This window comes from Mesoplodon bidens (assembly GCF_964165515.1).
Source record: "Mesoplodon bidens genome assembly, chromosome: 9".
NCBI lineage: Eukaryota > Metazoa > Chordata > Mammalia > Artiodactyla > Ziphiidae > Mesoplodon > Mesoplodon bidens.
Genome location: NC_138166.1, coordinates 60,226,992 through 60,246,176, shown reverse-complemented (window position 1 = coordinate 60,246,176; position 19,185 = coordinate 60,226,992). Strand labels below are relative to the sequence as shown.

General features: G+C 40.6%; 1 protein-coding gene across 4 annotated transcripts in view; it reads right to left on the bottom strand.

The window, feature by feature from the left end:
* Nucleotides 1-19,185, bottom strand: part of PLEKHA8 (pleckstrin homology domain containing A8) — a 59,857-nt gene that overhangs the window by 38,000 nt on the left and 2,672 nt on the right. The window contains exon 2 of one of the 4 annotated variants that reach the window (XM_081243516.1): nt 6,370-6,518. The exons of 2 other annotated variants lie outside the window; for them this stretch is intronic. The gene's annotated coding sequence lies outside the window, so the exon portion shown is untranslated. Of the gene's footprint in view, nt 1-6,369; nt 6,523-19,185 lie in introns of those variants that run through there. One more of the 4 variants, XM_081243515.1, reaches the window with a different exon arrangement.

Genomic DNA, 19,185 nt, shown 5'->3' with positions numbered 1-19,185 from the left:
TTACAGCTACACGGATGGACCTAGAGATTATCACACTAAGTGAAGTAAATCAGACAGAGAAAGACAAATATCATATGATATCACTTATGTGTGAAATCTAAAATAAGATACGAATGAACTTACGAAACAGAAATAGACTCACAGACATAGAAAACAAACTTATGGTTATCAAAGGGGAAAGGGGGTGGGGGAGGGATAAATTAGGAGTTTGGGATTAGCAGATGCAAACTACTGTATAGAAAATAGATAAACAACAAGGTCCTAATGTATAGCACAGGGAACTGTATTCAATATCTCTTCTAACAACCTATATGGAAAAGAATATGAAAAAGAAAAAAAATATATATAACTGAATCACTCTGCTGTATACCAGAAACTAACACATTGTAAATCAATTATACTTCAATTAAAAAAAAAACAAAAAATAACCTGCCCATTAAGCAATGACATGATACTCATTCTCAGATGCTTCCTGACTTCAGAGCTGTTGGAATGTGAAAAAAATGCCTAAAAATTGAAAAAATGTGGTATAAAACTAGGTTTATCTTACAGGAATCTGAAAAATGTTAAATAACCCAAACACACACACACACACACGCACACAGCACAGCTGCAATATATTTTTAAAGTAGCTTGTAAATGATAATAGTAACTGAAATAATACCTTCTCTGTAATAGGTTCTGTATTTATCTAGGAAAAGTTATAATGACACTAGAAGAGTTTCAGTTATTTTATTCTGTAGCTTGTAACTATAAAAACCGTGACCAAGAACAACTTTTCCTTAAAGCATAAAGTTCCTAGAATTTCAGAAGGCATGTTAAGAGACCACAGAAGTCTCATTCCCATTATCTGAGATTTAAAGGCAGAGCAATGGAGAGTCCAGAGTAATGTAGAGACACACTGCTCTTTCACGATGTACAGTCCTGGGAAGCTCAGATACAGCTCAGGAATGATGGATGAATTGCATGAGAAAAGAGGCATGCATGATGAAAAGGCCATTAATGCACTTCCTGTTTTAAATTAATCTGCTGTTACCTTGGTTTGGGTGATGGCTAATTTTATGTATGAACTTGAGTGGCCTACCAGATGCTCAGATAGCTGGTAAACCATTATTTCTGGGTGCGTCTGTGAGGGCGTCTCTGGGAGATATTAGCATTTGGATCAGCAGACTGAGTAAAGATTGCCATCACCAATGCGGGTGGACATCATGCAATCTAATGAGGGCCTGAGTAGAACAGAAAGGCAGAGGAAGGGTGAATCTCCTCTCTCTGCCTGAGCTGCAACATCCATCTTCTCCTGCCCTGGACACTGATGCTCCTCATTCTTGGGCTTTTAGACTCAGACCAGGACTTGAACCATCCACCACCCTCGATTCTCAGGCCTGTAAACTCAGACTGAATTGTGTTACCAGCCTTTCTGGTTCTCCAGCTTGCTGAGAAAAGACTGTAGGACTTCATAATCTCCATAACTGCATGAGCCAATTCCTATCATAAATCTCCTCATATGTATATATATGGTTCTGTTTCTCTGGAGAACCTAATACACTTGAAAATGATAAAATACTCAAGGTAACAAAAGAGCAGATGAAAACTGTGGGTCTATACCAGTCCCTGATCCATTCAATTACCATTAGACTATCTTCCTGTCCAACCCTACTCCCTTTTTTTTTTGCCATCCCTTACTAGAGATGGAAAGTGGTGTCAGCCAAACTCCCTGCTTAGAAGATTAGACAAGAAACTTCCATGAGCAGGGAAAAGTTTTAGCTCATATAAGCTACTGCTGCCAGGGATGGGCTAGGGTGATAAAGTATTTAAATGCCAATTTCACATATTTCGTATTATCTTGGATTATTTCACTATAGAAGGTACAGTGGACATTTATTTTTGGCAACCCAGCATCCACCTCCCACATTTCTGTTCCTAAAAACCCCCTTCTCCACACTCTATCCATGTAGTTTGGGTTGGACTGACTAGCCCCAGGGTGGGCCTGTGATTCAGCCTTAAATGGAGCTTCACATCCCCTTTCCTCAATGATATGTTCCAAGACAGGCAAGGGACCCAACCAGAAATAATTCTGGGACTTTTGCTGGGACTGGGGAAAGGTGGAAAGAAATGGAGACTGTCTCTCTTTTTTCTTTGGTCTCAAAGATGTTTACCTGGAGCCGCTGGAAGTCATTTTGCCACCACATGGACCTAAACATGGTCTACACATACAAGGAAAGCAGGTGGGAGGATTTGAGGGAGGCAGGGAAAGGAAGCAAATCTAGATGACATTTTTTGAACACTTCGATCAGACTGTGTAATACCTATAGATAAGATACTCTCTGGACTTTTCAGTTACATGGACTAATAGATGTCCATTTTTCACTTCAACCCTGAGTTGGATTTTTCTGTAATATTTCTAAGGTATCACATGATTATCTCACTAAATGTATAAAAAGCATTTGACAGAATCTAATATCCTTTCATAATATCCTTCTATACATTAGGTATAGAAGGGAACTTCTTCAACCTGATAAAGGCATCTACAAAAACCCCACAGCTAACATCATACCCAATGACAAAAGACTGGATATTTTTCCCCCTGAGATCAGGAATAAGATAAAGATGCTTGCTTCCACCACTTTCAACACTGCATTGGAGGTTCTAGCCAGGGCAATTAGACTACAAAAGGCATCCAGATAGGAAGGGAAGAAGCAAATCTACCTCTATTCACAGACATGCTCCTGTATATTAAAAAAAAAAAAAAAAAAAAAAGGAATCCACTTAAAAAACTATTAGAGGGCTTCCCTGGTGGCGCAGTGGTTGAGAGTCCGCCTGCCGATGCAGGGGACACGGGTTTGTGCCCTGGTCCGGGAGGATCCCACATGCCGCAGAGCGGCTAGGCCCGTGAGCCATGGCCGCTGAGCCTGTGCATCCGGAGCCTGTGCTCTGCAACGGGAGAGGCCACAACAGTGAGAGGCCCGCGTACCGAAAAAAAAAAAACCAAAAAAACCCCCCAAAAAACTATTAGAATAAATGAGTTCAGCAAAGTTGCAAGATATAAGACCAATACACGGAGCGAGGCTGCCCCGGTGCAGTATGGAGGCGAAGGTAGGGCCCACGCAGACTACGGGCGGCGCGTGCTCTGTGTTGGCGGAGGAGACCAAAAAGTGGATGGAACAGGCGATGCAAATGGCCAAAGAAGCCCTAGAAAATATTGAGGTTCCTGTTGGCTGCCTTTTGGTCTACAACAATGAAGTTGTAGGGAAGGGAAGAAACGAAGTTAATCAAACCAAAAATGCTACTCGACATGCAGAAATGGTGGCCATCGACCAGGCCCGAGATTGGTGTCGTCAACATGGCAAGAGTCCTTCTGAGGTGTTTGAACACATGGTGCTGTACGTCACTGTGGAGCCGTGTATCATGTGCGCAGCCGCTCTCCGCCTGATGAAAATCCCGCTGGTTGTCTATGGCTGTCAGAATGAACTATTTGGTGGTTGTGGCTCTGTTCTAGATATCGCCTCTGCTGATCTACCGAATACTGGGAGACCATTTCAGGCCCAAGAATCCACTTAGAAATTCTACTTTCCGAAAAGGAAATAAAAGGAATCCAAATTGGAAAAGAAGAAGTAAAGCTGTCACTGTTTGCAGATGACATGATACTATACATAGAGAAACCTAAAGATGCTACCAGAAAACTACTAGAGCTAATCAATGAATTTGGTAAAGTAGCAGGATACAAAATTAATGCACAGAAATCTCTGGCATTCCTGTACACTAATGATGAAAAATCTGAAAGTGAAATCAAGAAAACACTCCCATTTACCAATGCAACAAAAAGAATAAAATATCTAGGAATAAACCTACCTAAGGAGACAAAAGACCTGTATGCAGAAAATTATAAGACACTGATGAAAGAAATTAAAGATGATACAAATAGATGGAGAGACATACCATGCTCCTGGATTGGAAGAATCAATATTGTGAAAATGGCTCTACTACCCAAAGCAATCTACAGATTCAATGAAATCCCTATCAAACTACCACTGGCATTTTTCACAGAACTAGAACAAAAAATTTCAAAATTTGTTTGGAAAAACAAAAGACCCCGAATAGCCAAAGCAATCTTGAGAACAAAAAACGGAGCTGGAGGAATCATGCTCCCTGACTTCAGACTATATTACAAAGCTACAGTAATCAAGACAGTGTGGTACTGGCACAAAAACAGAAAGATAGATCAATGGAACAGGATAGAAAGCCCAGAGATAAACCCACGCACATATGGTCAACTTATCTTTGATAAAGGAGGCAGGAATGTACAGTGGAGAAAGGACAGCCTCTTCAATAAGTGGTGCTGGGAAAACTGGACAGGGACATGTAAAAGTATGAGATTAGATCATTCCCTGACACCATACACAAAAATAAGCTCAAAATGGATTAAAGACCTAAATGTAAGGCCAGAAACTATCAAACTCTTAGAGGAAAACATAAGCAGAACACTCTATGACATAAATCACAGCAAGATCCTTTTGGACCCACCTCCTAGAGAAATGGAAATAAAAACAAAGATAAACAAATGGGACCTAATGAAACTTCAAAGCTTTTGCACAGCAAAGGAAACCATAAACAAGACCAAAAGACAACCCTCAGAATGGGAGAAAATATTTGCAAATGAAGCCACTGACAAAGGATTAATCTCCAAAATTTATAAGCAGATCATGCAGCTCAATAGCAAAAAAACAAACAACCCATCCAAAAATGGGCAGAAGACTTAAATAGGCATTTCTCCAAAGAAGATATACAGACTGCCAACAAACACATGAAAGAATGCTCAACATCATTAATCATTAGAGAAATGCAAATCAAAACTACAATGAGATATCATCTCACACCAGTCAGAATGGCCATCATCAAGAAATCTAGGGGTTTCCCTGGTGGCGCAGGGGTTGGGAGTCTGCCTGCCGATGCAGGGGACACGGGTTCGTGCCCCCGTCTGGGAAGATCCCACGTGCCGCGGAGCGGCTGGGCCTGTGAGCCATGGCCGCTGAGCCTGCGCGTCCGGAGCCCGTGCTCCGCAACGGGAGAGGCCACAGCAGTGAGAGGCCCGCGTACCACAAAAAAAATAAAAAATAAAAAAAAGAAAAAAAAAAGAAATCTAGAAACAATAAATGTTGGAGAGGGTGTGGAGAAAAGGGAACACTCTTGCACTGCTGGTGGGAATGTGAATTGGTACAGCCACTATGGAGAACAGTATGGAGATTCCTTAAAAAACTGAAAATAGAACTACCATATGACCCAGCAATCCCACTACTAGGCATATACCCTGAGAAAACCATAATTCAAAAAGAGACATGTACCAAAATGTTCATAGCAGCTCTATTCACAATAGCCCGGAGATGGAAACAACCTAAGTGTCCATCATCGGATGAATGGATAAAGAAGATGTGGCACATATATACAATGGAATATTACTCAGCCATAAAAAGAAACGAAACTGAGCTATTTGTAATGAGATGGATAGACCTAGAGTCTGTCATACAGAGTGAAGTAAGTCAGAAAGAGAAAGACAAATACCGTATGCTAACACATATATGTGGAATTTAAGAAAAAAAAATGTCATGAAGAACCTAGGGGTAAAACAGGAATAAAGACACAGACCTACCTGAGAATGGACTTGAGGATATGGGGAGGGGGAAGGGTAAGCTGTGACAAAGCAAAAGAGAGGCATGGACATATATACAGTACCAAACGTAAGGTAGATAGATAGTGGGAAGCAGCCGCATAGCACAGGGAGATCGGCTGGGTGCTTTGTGACCGCCTGGAGGGGTGGGATGGGGAGAGTGGGAGGGAGGGAGATGCAGGAGGGAAGGGATGTGGGAACAGATGTATATGTATGACTGATTCACTTTGTTATAAAGCAGAAACTAAAAAAAAAAAAAAACAAAAACCAATACACGAGGAAGACCTTCAAGATGGCAAAGGAGTAAGCCGTGGAGATCACCCTCCCCACAAATACATCAGAAATACATCTACATGTGGAACAGCTTCTACAGAACACCTACTGAACGCTGGCAGAAGACCTCAGACGTCCCAAAAGGCAAGAAACTCTGCACGCACCTGGGTAGGGCAAAAGAAAAAAAGGAAAAATAGAGACAAAAGAATAGGCACGTGACATGCATATCTGGGAGGGAGCTGTGAAGGAGGAAAACTTTCCACACACTAGGAGGCCCCATCACTGGTGGAGACAAGGGGTGGCGGGGGGTGGGAGGCTTTGGAGCCATGGAGGAGAGCGCAGTAACAGGGGTGCAGAGGGCAAAGCGGAGAGATTCCTGCACAGAGGATCGGTGCTGACCAGCACTCACCAGCCTGAGAGGCTTGTCTGCTCACCTGCTGGGGCGGCTGGGGGCTGGGAGCTGAGGCTCGGGCTTCAGAGGTCGGATCCCAGGGAGAGGACTGGGGTTGGCTGCATGAACACAGCCTGAAGGGGGCTAGTGCGCCACAGCTAGCTGCGAGGGAGTCCAGGAAAAAGTCTCAAACTGCCTAAGAGGAAAGAGACCATTGTTTCGGGGAACACGAGGAGAGGGGATTCAGCGCACCACCTAAACAAGCTCGAGAGACAGGTGCGAGCCGCGTCTATCAGTGAGGACCCCAGAGACAGGCATGAGACACTAAGGCTGCTGCTGCAGCCACCAAGAAGCCTGTGTGCAAGCACAGGTCACCATCCGTACCTCCTTTCCCGGGAGCCTGTGCAGCCCGCCGCTGGCCTCTGCCGCCACGGGGTCGCCCCGCGTTCCGTGCCCCTCCCTCCACCCAGCCTGAGTGAGGCAGAGCCCCCTAATCAGCTGCTCCTTTAACCCCCTGCTGTCTGAGTGAAGAACAGACACACTTGGAAGACTTACACGCAGAGGCGGGTCCAAAACCAAAGCTGAACCCCGGGAGCTGTGAGAACAAAGAAGAGAAAGGGAAATCACTCCCAGCAGCCTCGGGAGCAGCGGATTAAATCTCCACAATCAACTTGATGTACCCTGCATCTCTGGAATACCTGAATAGACAACGAATCATCCCAAATTGAGGAGGTGGACTTTGGGAGCAGCTGTAGATTTTGGATTTGCTTTCTGCGTCTAATTTGTTTCTGGCTTTATGTTTATCTTAGTTTAGTATTTAGAGCCTATTATCATTAGTAGATTTGTTTATTGATTTGGTTTCTCTCTTCCTTTTATATATATCTATATGTTTTCTTTTTCTCTTTTTGTGAGTGTGTATGTGCATGCTTCTTTGTGTGATTCTGTCTGTATAGGTTTGCTTTTACCATTTGTCCTAGGGTTCTGTCTGTCCATTTTCTTTTAGTATAATTTTTAGCACTTGTTATCACTGGTGGATTTGTTTATTGGTTTGGTTGCTCTCTTCTTTTTTTTTCAATTACTTTGTTTTAATCATTAAAAAAAATTTTTGACTTTAATAATTTTATTTATTTTATTTTTCTTTTTTTTCTCCCTTTTCTTCTGAGCCATGTGGCTGACAGAGTCTTGGTGCTTCGGATGGGTGTCAGGCCTGAGACTCTGAGGTGAGAGAGCCAAGTTCAGGACACTGGTCCACCAGAGACCTCCCGGGCCCTCATAATATCAATCAGCAAAAGCTCTCCCAGAGACCTCCGTCTCAACACTAAGACCCAGCTCCACTCAACGACCAGCAATCTCCATTGCAGGACACCCCATGCCAAACAACTAGCAAGACAGGAACACAACCCCACCCACTGACAGAGAGGCTGCCTAAAATCATACTAAGTTCACAGAAACCCAAAAACACACGACCAGATTCAGTCCTGCCCACCAGAAAGACAAGTACCAGCCTCATCCACCAGAACACAGCACAAGTCCCACCCACCAGGAAGCTTACACAATGCACTGAACCAAGCTTACCCACTGGGGGCAGACACCAAAAACAATGGGAACTATGAACCTGCAGCCTGCGAAAAGGAGACCCCAAACACAGTAAGTTAAGCAAAATGAGAGGACAGAGAAATACACAGCAGATGAAGGAGCAAGGTGAAAACCCACCAGACCAAATGAAGAGGAAATAGGCAGTCTACCTGAAAAAGAATTCAGAGTAATGATAGTAAAGATGATCCAAAATCTTGGAAATAGAATGGAGAAAACACAAGAAACGTTTAACAAGAACCTAGAAGAACGAAAGAGCAAACAATGATGAACAACACAATAAATGAAATTAAAAATGCTCTACAAGGAATCAATAGCAGAATAACTGAGGCAGAGAACAGATAAGTGACATGGAAGATAAAATAGTGGAAATAACTACTGCAGAGCAGAATAAAGAAAAAAGAATGAAAAGAATTGAGGACAGGGGCTTCCCTGGTGGTGCAGTGGTTGAGAGTCTGCCTGCCGATGTAGGGGACATGGGTTCATGTCCCGATCTGGGAAGGTCCCACATGCCAAGGAGCGGCTAGGCCTGTGAGCCATGGCCGCTGAGCCTGCGTGTCTGGAGCCTGTGCTCCGCAACGGGAGAGGTCACAACAGTGAGAGGCCTGTGTACCACAAAAAAAAAAAAAAAAAAAAAAAGAATTGAGGACAGTCTCAGAGACCTCTGGGACAACATTAAATGCACCAGCATTCGAATTATAGGGGTCCCAGAAGAAGAAGAGAAAAAGAAAGGTACTAAGAAAATATTTGAAGAGATTATAGTTGAAAACTTCCCTAATATGGGAAAGGAAATAGTTAATCAAGTCCAGGAAGCACAGAGAGTCCCATACACGATAAATCCAAGGAGAAACACGCCAAGACACATATTAATCAAACTATCAAAAATTACATACAAAGAAAAAATATTAAAAGCAGCAAGGGAAAAACAACAAATAACATACAAGGGAATCCCCATAAGGTTAACAGCTGATCTTTCAGCAGAAACTCTTCAAGCCAGAAGGGAGTGGTAGGACATATTTAAAGTGATGAAAGGCAAAAACCAACAACCAAGATTATTCCACCCAGCAAGAATCTCATTCAGATTCAATGGAGAAATTAAAATCTTTACAGACAAGCAAAAGCTAACAGAATTCAGCACCACCAGACCAGCTTTACAACAAATGCTAAAGGAACTTCTCTAGTGAGGAAACACAAGGAAAAGACCTAAAATAACAAACCCAAAACAATAAAGAAAATGGTAATTAGAACATACATATTGATAATTACCTTAAATGTAAATGGATTAAATGCTACAACCAAAAGACACAGACTGGCTGAATGGATACAAAAACAAGACCTGTATATATGCTGTCTACAAGAGACCAACTTCAGACCTAGGGACACATACAGACTGAAAGTGAGGGGATGGAAAAAGATATTCCATGCAAATGGAAACCAAAAGAAAGCTGGAGTAGCAGTTCTCATATCAGACAAAACAGACTTTAAAATAAAGACTATCAGAAGAGACAAAGAAGGACACTACATAATGATCAAGGGATCAATCCAAGAAGAAGATATAAGAATTGTAAATATTTATGCACCCAACATAGAAGCACCTCAACACATAGGACAAATGCTAACAGCCATTAAAGAGGAAATCAAGGGCTTCCCTGGTGGCGCAGTGGTTGAGAGTCCGCCTGCCTTCTGCAGGGGACAGGGGTTCACGCCCTGGTCCGGGAAGATCCCACATGCCGCGGAGTGGCTGGGCCTGTGAGCCATGGCCGCTGAGTCTGCGCATCCAGAGCCTGTGCTCCGCAGCAGGAGAGGCCACAACAGTGAGAGGCCCGCGTACTGCCAAAAAAAAAAAAAAAAACCTACAATGAGGTATCACCTCACACCAGTCAGAATAGCCATCATCAAAAAATCTACAAACAATGCTGGAGAGGGTGTGGAGAAAAGGGAAACCTCTTGCACTGTTGGTGGGAATGTAAATTGATACAGCCACTATGGAGAACAGTATGGAGGTTCCTTAAAAAACTAAAAATAGAACTACCATATGACCCACCAATCCCACTACTGGGCATATACCCTGAGAAAACCATAATTCAAAAAGAGTCATGTACCATCATGTTCATTGCAGCACTATTTACAATAGCCAGGACATGGAAGCAACCTAAATGTCCATTGACAGATGAATGGATAAAGAATGGCACATATATACAATGCAATATTATTGACCCATAAAAAGAAACGAAATTGAGTTATTTGTAGTGAGGCAGATGGACGTAGAGTCTGTCATACAGAGTGAAGTAAGTCAGAAAGAGAAAAACAAATACTGTATGCTAACACATATATATGGAAGCTAAAAAAAATGGTTCTGAAAAACCTAGGGGCAGGACAGGAATAAACACACAGACGTGGAGAGTGGACTTGAGGACATGGGGAGGGGGAAGTGTGGGCTGGGACGAGGTAAGAGAGTGGCATGGACATATATATACTACCAAATGTAGAATGGATGGCTGGTGGGAAGCAGCTGCATAGCACAGGGAGATCAGCTCGGTGCTTTGTGACCACCTAGAGGGGTGGGATGGGGAGGTTGGGAGGGAGATGCAAGAGGGAGGGGATATGGGGATATGTGTATATGTATTGCTGATTCACTTTGTTATACAGCAGAAGCTAACGCACCATTGTAGAGCAATTATACTGTAATAAACATATTGGGAAAAAAAAGACCAATATACACATATCAATTGTACGTCTATATAGTTGCAATGAACAATCTGAAAATGAAATTAAGAAAATAATTTCAGGACTTCCCTTGTGGCACAGTGGTTAAGAATCCGCCTGCCAATGCAGGGGACATGGGTTTGATCCCTGGTCGGGGAAGATCCCACATGCCGTGGAGCAACTAAGCCCATGAGCCACAACTACTGAGCCTGCGCTCTAGAGCCTGTGAGCCACAACTACTGAGCCTGCGAGCCACAACTACTGAAGCCTGCGTGCCTAGAGCCTGTGCTCCACAACAATAGAAGCCACCACAATGAGAAGCCCACGCACTATAATGAAGTGTAGTCCCCGCTCTGCACAACTAGAGAAAGCCCACGCACGGCAACAAAGACCCAACACAGCCCAAAATAAATAAAATTTTAAAAAAATTTAAAAAGAAAATAATTTCATTTACAATATCAAAAAGAACAGGAATAAACTTAATAAAAGAAGTGTAAAACTTATACTTTGATAACTACAAAACATTATTCAAAGAAATTAAAGATTTGAAGATCATTATTCTGAAATTGTTAACAGCTTGCTTTTTTCTCACATAGTGCAAATGTCTTTTTATACTTAATTGACAATTGTTTGCAAGTCATTTTTCAGTTCAAGTAGTGTTGAACAGTATGTATTTTTTCAATGAGCACAATTTTCTTTAAAAAATGCACTTATATTTGGATCTAAAATGGCATAGCTCATGTTGGTTTTGCACTATATTTTCTTCCTTTTTTATTTCACAACAGTCACCATTTTTAAATCAAAATTTCTAAACAGAGATGCCCTTATTTCTTTAAAGATCCAAACCAAAAAAAGTGATTACTTGTGAGTCATACCCATGTCTGACTGTAGCTTTCCTTATTTTTTACTCAGCAGTCTTGTGACAAGCAGCTCATCCAAACACATCACTTAAAAAAAAAAAAAACTATTCCATTTAAAAGACATTAAAATTTTTTAGTATTTATTTTAAAATTTATGCATAGTGAAATTTCTTCTTTAGTTAACAGTTCTGTGTTTTGATAAATTCATAGTTCTCTAACAACTACCATAATAATCAAATACAGAAAAACTCCATTATCCTCCCCTTAAAATTCCTTTGTGCTACCCCTTTGTAGCCAAGCCCTCCCCCCACACTTTACCCCTGGCCAACCACTGTTATGTTTTCAATTTAAGTTGAAAATATTTTCTAATTTTCTTGGAGACTTCTTTGACCCACAGGTTATTTAAAAGTGTACTGTTTAATTTCCTAATGTTTGGGGATTTCCTACATCTTCCTCTTATTGATTTCTAGTTTACTTTTTGTAAAGACACAGAACATTCTTTTAAATTTGGTAAGGTTTCTACTATGCCCTGAATATGGTCAATTTTAGTGAATATTCCATGTGCATTTGAAAAAATGCAGTATTCTGCTGTTGTGAGACTCTTCTATATTCTCAATTAGGTCAAGTTGGTTGACAGTGTTCTGATCTTCTATATCTTTGTGTGATTTACTGTCTACTTGTTCTATGGATTACTCAAAGAAGAATGCTGAAGTTTCCAAGTTTAATTGTGGTCTATTTCTCCTTTCAGTTCTATCAGTTTTTGCTTCATATATTTTGACAATATGCTTTTAGTTGGATACGCATTTAGGACTCCTGTCTTTTTGATGAATTGATCCTTTTATAATTATGCAATGTCTTCTTTATCCCTTGCAATTTTCCCTGTTCTGAGGTCCACTTTGTCTATGTTAATATAGTCAATTCCACTTTCCTTTGATTAGTGTTTGCATGGTATACCTTTTCCTATTTTTTAAAAATTTTTTAAGAAGACTTAAAATTTTTAGAGCAATTACAGGTTTAAAACAAATTTGAGAGGGAGGCAGAAATTCCCAACATGTCCCCTGCCTCCACATGTGCATAGCCTTCCCCATTATCAACATCACTCACTAGAACGGTACATTTTTTTACCATTTACATTGACACACCATAATTTACCTTAGTCCATAGTTTACCTTAGTGTTCATTCTTGGTGTTGTACATTCTATGGGTGTGGAAAAATGTATGATAATATATACCTATCTTATTAATCTCCCACAACAATCACCCCCTCCCCCTGGCAACCACTTATCTTTTTACTGTCTCCATAGTTTTGCCTTTTCCAGAATGTCACGTAATTGGAATCATTCAGTACGTAGCCTTTTCAGATTGACTTCTTTCACTTAGTAATATTTAAGGTTCATACAGGTCTTTTCATGGCTCAATAGCTCATGTCTTTTAAGTGTTTAATAATATTCCATTTTCTGGATGTACCACAGTTTGTTTATACATTCACCTACTAAAAGATATCTTGTTTGCTTCCAAGTTTTGGCAACTATGAATAAAGCTGCTATAAAGATCCTTGTGCAGGTTTTTGTGTGAACATAAGTTTTTGTGTAGACCTAAGTTTTTGATTCCTTTGGATAAATACCAAGGAGTGCTTTCACTGAATCATATGGTAGGAGTATGTTTAGTTTTGTAAGAAACGACCAAAGTGTTCTAAAGTGGCTATCACCACTTTGCATTCCCATCAGCAATGTTTGAGAGTTCCTGTTGCTTCACATCCTTGTCAGCATTTGGTGTTGTCAGTGTTCTGGATTTTGTCCATTCTAACAGGTGTGTAGTGGTATCTCATCGTTGCTTTAATTTGCATTTCCTTGATGACATATGATGTGGAGCTAGTTTTCCTATGCTTATTTGCCATCTGTATATCTTTTTGGTGAGGTGTCTGTTAGGGTCTTTCACCCATTTTTAGATTGGGTTCTTTGTTCTCTTATTGTTGAGTTTTAAGAGTTTTTTGTGTATTTTGTGTAACAGTCCTTTTATCCAATGTCTTTTACAAATACTTTCTCTTAGTCTGTTATTTGTCTTCTAATTCTCTTGATATTGTCTTTCACAGAGCAAAAGTTTTTAACTTTAATGAAGTCCAGCTTATCAATTATTTATTTCATGGACTGTGTCTTTGGGATTTTATCGAAAAAGGCATCAAAATACCCAAGGTCATCTAGATTTTCTCCAACACTATCTTCTAAGAGTTTCATAGTTTTGCATTTTACAATTAGATCTGTGATCCATTTTGAATAAATTTTGGTGAAGGGTGTAAGGTCTGTGTCTAGATTCATTTTTTTTGCATATAAAAGTCCAGTTGTTCCAGTACCATTTTTGAAGACACTATCTTTGCTCCATTGTACTGCCTTTGCTCCTTTGTCAAAGATCAGTTGATTGTATTTATGTGGGTGTACTTCAGGGCTATTTTGTTACACAGATCTATTTGTCTATTATTTCACCAGTACCACACAATACTGACTACTGTAGCTTTATAGTAAGTCTTGAAGTCAGGAAGCGTCCGTCTTTCAACTTTGTTCTTTTCCTTCAATACTGTGTTGGCTATTCTGGGTCTTTTACCCGCCGCCAACCCTCCAAATAAACTTTAGAATCAGTTTGTTGACATCCATAAAATAACTTTCTGTGGTTTTTCACTGGGATCGCATTGAATTTATAGATCAAGTTGGGAAGAACTGAAATCTTGACAACACTGAGTCTTTCTATTCATGAACATGGAATATCTCTCCATTTATTTAAAGCTTCTTTGATTTCATTCACCAGTTCTGTAGTTTTCCTCATATAGATCTTGCCCATATTTTGTTAGATTTATAGCTAAGTCTTTTAGTTTTAAGGGTGCTAATGTAAAGATATTGTGTTCTGAATTTCAAATTCCGCTTGTTCATTGTTAGTATATAGGAAAGCAATTGACTTTTGCACATTAACCTTGTATCCTGCAACCTTGCTATAATCACTTATCAGTACCAGTTTTTTGGTCAGTTCTTTCAGATTTTCTACATAGGTGATCATATCATTGGTGAACAAAGACAGTTTTATGTCTTCCTTCAGAATCTGTATACTTTTTTGTTTGTTTGTTTGTTTGGCCATTCCATACGGCATGCAGGATCTTAGTTCCCTGACCAGGGATCTAACCTGTGCCCCCTGCATTGGGAGTGTGGAGTCTTAACCACTGGACCGCCAGGGAAGTCCTCCGAATCTGTATAGTTTTAATTTCCTTTTCTTGCCTTACTGTATTAGAAAGGACTTCCAGTATGAGGTTAAAAAGGAGTGATGAGGGAGGATATCCTTGCTTTGTACCTGATCTTAGTGGAAAATTTCTAGGTTCTCACCATTAAGTACAATGTCAGCTGTAGGTTTTTTGTAGCTAGGCTTTATCAAGTTGAGAAAGTTCTCCTCTATCCCTATTTTACTGAGTTTTTATCATGAGTGGGTGATTTGTCAAATGCCTTTTCTGCATCTATTGATACGATTGTGGTTTTTCTTTTTTAGTCTGTTGATGTGATAGATTAATTGATTTTTAAATGTTGAACCAGCCTTGCATATCCTGGATCAATTCTAATTGGTCAGGGTGTACAATTCTTTTCACATTTTTTGGACTCAGTTTGCTAATATTTTGCTGAGAATTTTTACATCTGTTCATATATACTTTTACTTTCAATCTTTCTTGATCTCTAAAGTAGGCTTCTCATAGACAGCATACAGTTCGGTCTTCTTTTTTTCCCCTGACAATCTGTATCTTTTACTTCATCTGTTTAGACCACTTACACTTAATAGATATAGATCTAGATATCAATATGGTTGGAATTAGGGACAATATATTTTTTTATTGTTTCCTGTTTTTTGGGGGGGGTGCAGGGTTACTTTGTTCCTCCCTTTTCTGCCTCCTTTCAGATTGTATGAATCCATTTAAATTTATCTATTGGAGTTTTTGCTGTATCTCTTGGTATTTTTTCATTAGTTGCTCTAGGGCTTATGAAACACATATCTAACTTTCAGCCTGTTTAGTACTGTTTTATCATTTCAAGTAAAACATACAAACCTAAAACCATGTAAGTTCTTTCAGCCTTCCCACTTTATTATAGTTATCATATATATTACATATACATACAATGAACACTATACCCCCAATGACAATGTGACAGTTTTTGCTTCCATAGTCACATACATTTTAAAGAATTAAAAGGAGAAAAAGTCTATTTACCCAGATATTTATCATTTCTGTTGTTCTTCCTTTAATCCTGATGTTCTAACTTCCCCCATTACCACTTCCCCTCAGCTTAAAGAACTGCCTGTAGCATTTCCTTATTACAATTTTCCTTCATCTAAGGATATTTTTATTTTGCCTTAACCCTTGAATACTATTTCATTGGATATAGAATGCTGTGTTGACAATTCCTTTCTTTCAGCACTTTAAAGATGTTGTTCCACTTTCTTTTAGCCTCTATGCTTTCTGAAAAGAAATCCCAGATACTGAAATTGTTGTCTCCCTATATGTATTGTGTCTTTCTACTCTTGCTGCTTTTAAGATTTTTTTTAGCTTTCAGCAGTTTCATTATGTTGTGTGTGGGTATGTCTTTCTTTGAGTTTATACTGCTTGGAGTTTGCTGAGCTTCTTGAATATGTAAATTTGTAGCTTTTACCTAATTTGGGAAATTTTCAGTTATCATTTTTTCAAACCCCTTTTCTTCACCAATTTCTTTCCCCTTTCCCTTTCTCCCTTCTCCAGTGCCAGAATGTTAGACCTTTTGTTATTGTCCCACAAGTCCCTGAGTTTTTATTCATTTCTTCCCAATCTTTTTTCTCTCTGTTCTTCAGACTAGATACTTTCTACTGATTTATTCAAGTTCACTGATTCTTTCCTGTGTCATCTGCATTCTACTAAGCCCATCTACTGAGTGATTTAAAATTTTTTTCAGATATTGTACTTTTTATTTCAAAAATGTCCTTTTAGTCCTATTTTTTCATAAATTTATTTATTTTATTATTATTTTTTTTGGATGCATTGAGTCTTCGTAGCTGTGCGCGGGCTTTTCTCTGGTTGTGGCGAGCAGGCTTCTCATTGCTGTGGTTTCTCCTGTTGCAGAGCACGGGCTCTAGGCACGCGGGCTTCCGTAGTTGTGACACGTGGGCTCAGTAGTTGTGGGTCGCGGGCTCTAGAGCGCAGGCTCAGTAGTTGTGGCGCACAGGCTTAGTTGCTCCGTGGCACATAGGATCCTCCCAGACCAGGGCTCGAACCCATGTCCCCTGCATTGGCAGGCAGATTCTCAACCACTGCGCCACCAGGGAAGCCCTTGACTAGTATACTTAAAATGGGTGAAATTCATCAGAGGTTAATTCATATCTCAGTAAAGATGTTAAAAGAAAAGTAACAACAAAAAAGGTTGACTAGTGGCTGTGAGACCATGAGAATCTTGCTCTGAATCACTCACATTCCAGATGGCCTCTTGGCACTGTTTACACAGTACAAACATATATGGACAAGCATCACCTTCTTCCACCTGGGGTGTGGTAAGCAAAATTACAGCACCTCCTCAGACAACCATCTGGTGAGCATGATGCAAGCTTTTGTTATTTTTGGAATGCAGTGCTGCAATGTGCTTGTGTTTTAATGCACTGGAAGGGCCCAAGAAGCCTGCAACTGGCTAGAGCTCATGGCAGAAGCCCTCCTGTGTGCTGAGTGGGCAGGAATGGGACCTAAAACTGAAAGTAGAAAGCTCAGAGCACAGCTCAGAAAATTTCCTTGTGACAAAACATATGCACAACACCAGGCAAAGTCCTCCATACTCCTGAATTCCTCCCCACCTCCCACCCCCAAATAAAGTCTGCTATTCTAGGTCGACATACTTTAAATATAGGCACATTATGAATCAGCTAGAATTATATAACGATCAAGCAGGAAGGACGTTTACAAGTATTATGTAATGAATGGAACACAGACACTGGAGCCACTTACTAACTGTGTAACCTTGGGCTAGTTCCTTCCTCCACCTTTCTGTGCCTCAATGTCTTCATTTGGAAAATGGGAATAATAAAGGCAACTGCTTCCTAAAATTGCTGCAAAGATTAAATGTGTTAATCCATGTAAAATATTTAGAATAGTGCCTGGAACATTAGAAGTGTTAAGTTTTTTGGTTTTTTTTTTTTAAACTATTCTTACAATTATTAATGGGTAAATCTCATCACTTTTATGGAGGAAGATACTACAGCTCAGAATGATAAAGTGACTCTGCAGCTGGCAGTGACAGAGCCGGCACTAGACTTTAGGACTCTGACTCTACTAGTGTTCTACTATAGAGCATTAACGTATAACCAAGCAGGTATAATATCCCTTGACTGACTTTTAGGGCTTGAAAGATACAAATAACAAACTTACGGTGCCTAGTGTTATGTCTCATACAACGTAGGTGTTTGTGAAATGTTTAATCCATCCCCTTTCCATTCCAGGCTTAATCTTCTAATATGTGAAGAGAGGGCTGGACACTAAATCCCAGAATATCCAATGTTCTACTGCACAAAAGGCAGGATGGCTCAGAATGTTGAAGAAAATCCACAGAAGCTCTTTTTCTTTTTCTTTTTTCCTTTTCCTCTGATGGAGCACAGGGTACCTGAGTTTGCCTAATATATTAGGGAAAAGAGATTTTTCTTCCTTTCTCTTTCTGTATTTTAGCAGTACACTCATGCAAGCAATTTAGATACTGCTATTCTCAGGGCTTGATGGATGTTTCCAACTTTCAGTAATTGATACCTAACAGTTTAACTCAAGAGGCAAGAGAAGCTCACAAAATAACTACAGTATTTGGCAAAATACAATAAATGTAGCCAAAATGAGCTTTTAAACAATCTCACCATTTCTCTCTTACACACACACAAACACATGCATGTGCATGCACAATCACTCCGCAGTGTTTAAACCAGCCTATGGGGTCCTGCAATTTCAGGCCTGCCCTCCATCCTTGCAGTCTTGTTGGAGCCTCTTCTCAGCTCTCCAGCCATGTGGGTCTTCTTTACTTTCCTTATACTTACCAGTTTTTTTCCTGCTTTAGGGCCTTCACACTGACATTCCCTGAGCCTAAAAAGTTTTTCCTTACAGCCTCCAACTGCACCTCTGCTATGGCCTCACCACCTACCCAGCTTCTGTTTATCCTTCAGGCTCTGCTTAAATCTTTTCCTTAGTGAAGCCTTCCCCAGCGACCCCGACTAGCCTCTCCCATCCTCTCCCCCCAAATCACACACACTTGGAACTTGCTTCCAACCATGTATCCAATGAATGTCTGTCTCCCCCACCAGACTGTAAGCTCAAGAAAGGCAGGAGCAGTGTTTGTCTTGTTTAACACTGCTTGCCCTGTGCCTAGCACAGAGCCCAGCACACCAGTAGCTGGTGAATGAAATTAACAACATCCACAAATGATTCAAAGGATCAGCTGAGGGCCTCCCTGGTGGCGCAGTGGTTGAGAGTCCGCCTGCCGATGCAGGGGATACGGGTTCGTGCCCCGGTCCGGGAGGATCCCATATGCCGCGGAGTGGCTGGGCCCGTGAGCCATGGCCGCTGAGCCTGCGCATCCGGAGCCTGTGCTCCGCAACGGGAGAGGCCACAACAGTGAGAGGCCCACGTACCGCAAAAAAAAAAAAAAAAGGATCAGCTGATAAACTGTTTCCCTAACCAC